Here is a 3,774-nt window from a genome sequence, read left to right on the forward strand (position 1 = left end):
AAAGTCTAGCCATTCTCACTTCCAAGGAGCATTCTGGCTGCACTTCCTCCAGGACAGATCTGTTAGTTCTTTTAGCAGTCCGTGGTACTTTCAGTATTCTTCGCCAGCACCACCACTCAAAAGCATCAACTCTTCTTCGGTCTTCCTTATTTATTGTCCAGCTCTCACAAGCATAGCAGGTGGTTGGAAATATCATGGCTTGTGTCAAGTGCACCTTAGTCCTCAAGGAGACATCCTTGATCCTCAGCCCTTGAAAGAGTTCCTTCACAGCCAAGCAGTAGACCTGCCCAGTGCTACACGTCATCTAATGTCCTGACTGCTGCTTCCATTGGCATCAATTGTAGAACCAGGCAATGTGAATTCTTTGACAGCCTCAATATTTTCTCCATTTATCGTGATGCTGCTTATTGCTCCAGTTGTGAGGATTTTGCTTTCCTTATAGGAGATGTAATCCATACTGCAGACTGTATTCTTCAATCTTCATCAGTAAATGCCTCAAGTCATCCTCACTTTCAGTAAGCAAAGTTGTATCACCAGCGTATCTCAGGTTGTTAATGATTCTTCCTCCAATCCTGATGCCACATTTTTCTTCATATACTCCAGCTTCTTGGATTATTTGCTCAGCATATAGATTGAATAAATATGGGAAAAGGATACAACCCTTCCTGCACTCCCTATGCACTCCCTTCCTGATTTTAAACCATGTAGTGTCCCTTTGCTCTGTTCAGCCTCCTGGTCAATGTACAGGTTCCTCATGAGTACAATCAAGTGTTCCAGAATTCCCATTCTTCTCAATGTTATCCATAATTTGTCATGATCCATACAATCAAATGCCTTTGAATAGTCAATAAAATACAAGTAAACATCTTTCTGGTATTCTTTGCCTTGAGCCAAGATCCATCTGACAACAGCTTTGATATCCCTTGTTTCATAGCCTCTTCTGAATCCAGCTTGCACCTCTGGAAGTTCTATGCCAGGATACTGCTGCAACCGTTTTTGAATTATCTTCAGTAAGGTCTTATTTGTGTGCAATATTAATGATATTGTTCAATAATTTCCACATTCTGTCAGATCACCTTTCTTTGGAGTGGGTACAAATGTGTATCTCTTCCAATAAGTTGGCCAGGTAGCTGTCTTCCAAATCTCTTGGCATAACCTAGTGAGTGCCTCCAGTGCGGCATCCATTTGTTGAAATATCTCAGTGGGTATTCCGTCAATTCCTGGAGCCTTGTTCTTCGCCAATTCCTTCATTGCAACTTCGACTTCCTCCTTCAGTACCATTGGTTCTAGATCACATGCGACCTCCTGAAATGGATGAAAATCTACCAGTTCTTTTTGGTACAGTAACTCTGTGTATTCCTTCCATCTTCTTTTGATGTTTCCTGCATCATTCAATATTTTGCCCATAGAATCTTTCAATATTGCAACTCGAGGCTTAAATTTTTCCCTCAATTACTTCAGCTTGAGAAATGTCGAGCTTGTTCTTCCCTTTTGGTTCTCTAACTCCAGGTCTTTGCACATTTCATTATAGTAATTGGCTTTGTCTGCTCAAGCTTCTCTTTGAAATCTTCTGTTCAGTTCTTTGATCTTGTCATTTATTCCATTTGCTTTAGCTACTCTCCACTCTAGGGCAAGTTTCAGAGTCTCTTCTGTCATACTTTTTGGTCTTCTCTTATTTTCTCAACTTTTTAGTGACCATTTGCTTTCTTCATGGATGATGTTCTTGATATCTTTCCACAATTCTTCTGGTTTTCAGCAGTGAATGAGTAAGTGAATTTCTCTTTGGTTTCTGCATCAAAAGAGTGATATTTCTGTTCACCAGCAGGTTTATTTTTTTCTGACAGAATTATATCCCTTTTCCTATTGCTTATTTTATATTAGTTACTAAAGGACTTAAGTTTATATCCTACAAGCTAAAAGATACAGAATACTTTGGTGAGTTTTTCACACATGATATCAAATTGGTTTCACCTTTTTATTTCTTCTCTCATTTTTCTTTTGCCTCACATTTCTCCTCTATTTTTGTAATAACTTTTTATCCCATTACATACATACACACATACATATATATCTCAAAACTTGTCAGACATGGTAGGTACAAATAAATGAATGGATATAAATAAAGAGTAATATTGTGAAGTGTCTTAAATCACACACAAAAAATTGTGTTTAAAATTCTCATATTCAAGTTTGGCAAAGTACCATCTGGTCAACAGATTTCATGGAGAGAACAAGACAAAAAATCTTGACAAATTTAGAATTTAAAATTTTTTGCCGGTTTGTTTATTCTAATATCAAGAATGACCAAATATATGCGTGAAAGTCATTGATTTGTGAAGAAAGTAAAAATTACAATTCTATAGGATTAGTTTGCAAAGAACAGCTTTCGGTTTCCTAATCAAGTCTACTCTCTTTGGTAGCCTAATTAGAAGCTCAATTAGTCATTCTTCCTCTATGCTGCGGTCACAGTTACTCAGCTGAATAGACATGAAAGTGTCCAAGGGCATAACACATTTTTGTTTATTTTATTTTGTAACTACAAACTACTGTAAACAATTAATACTTGTAAAGTTATAAATACTGTTCAAGATAAATATTACATAGTAGGCATTTTAGCATTAGAAATGGAATAGTGGGTATTTGGACAAGGGTCTAAGGAAACAAAGCTTGAATTATTTTCTCATCTTTTTAGTGACCACTAAAGTGATAGATCAGGACATTTAGATTTGGACACCAACACAATAATTTGATGAATTAGAAATCTCTTTATTTTACCATTTACAATGGATAAAGTATTTAAAAATACTTTACAAGAAGCACTTTGGTGTTGGAAGAGAAAGTAGCATTTTACATGACCCAGAACTCTGCGATTTTATTCAACTAATTTATATTACTCTTTAACATTATGATGTTTATCGTACAGAGGGTATTTTATGGAATGCTTGTTTTTTAAAGTAGCATTTCATATTTTCTAATATAAAGTCTTTAAAGACTGCTTTACTTACTTCAGCTGTATTTTCACACTGGGGAAATAATTGAAAAATGAATGCTATATGAAAGTTTCTTTCAATTGGGAAGGCTTTATTTAAATTTCTTATTTAAACATTTTTACTACATTTTCTTTTCTTTTCTCTGTTTTTAACTTGACTTGAATAGTTGAAAAACAATTTTTGTCAATTCATGCTGATTATAGTTGTGATAACTATTGTTCCAAACATCAATTTGCAGCCATATTACCTAGAACACATTTTGCAGACCTTTGTTACAAATCCTTTATAATTATTTTAACCTTATTTCAGGAAGTTTTATTAACATATGCAAGCTAGAACCTATATAACATTATATCCAAAGGCTAATAAAGACTGATTTTTATAATTGCATTAAAAATAGAATATAATTACTTTTGATCATAAAAAGAAGTGTATGCTAATTTTAGAGAATTTGTGAAATATAAAGAAATATAAATAGGGGGACAAAAGGAAATTTCCACTACTCAGGAGAAAAAATACCCTCAATATATTTGAAATACATATGATCAGATGAATTTAAATTAAAATAATTTAATTTTCAATTTTGGAAGGTAATATGATTTTATTTTGGGAGCTCTGGTGGCATAGTGCCTAAGGCATCAGACTGCTAATTAGAAGGATGGTGGTTCAAACCCACCAGCCACTCCTCAGAAGGAAGGTTGGGCAATTTACTTCCATAGTGATACTGCTTTGGAAACCCAAGGAGGTGTTGTTATGAGTCAGATCCAACTTGATGGCAGTGTGG

The sequence above is a fragment of the Orycteropus afer genome, unplaced genomic scaffold, assembly GCF_000298275.1.
Source record: "Orycteropus afer afer isolate SDZICR_OR568_19922 unplaced genomic scaffold, OryAfe1.0 scaffold00023, whole genome shotgun sequence".
NCBI classification, from domain to species: Eukaryota; Metazoa; Chordata; class Mammalia; order Tubulidentata; family Orycteropodidae; genus Orycteropus; species Orycteropus afer.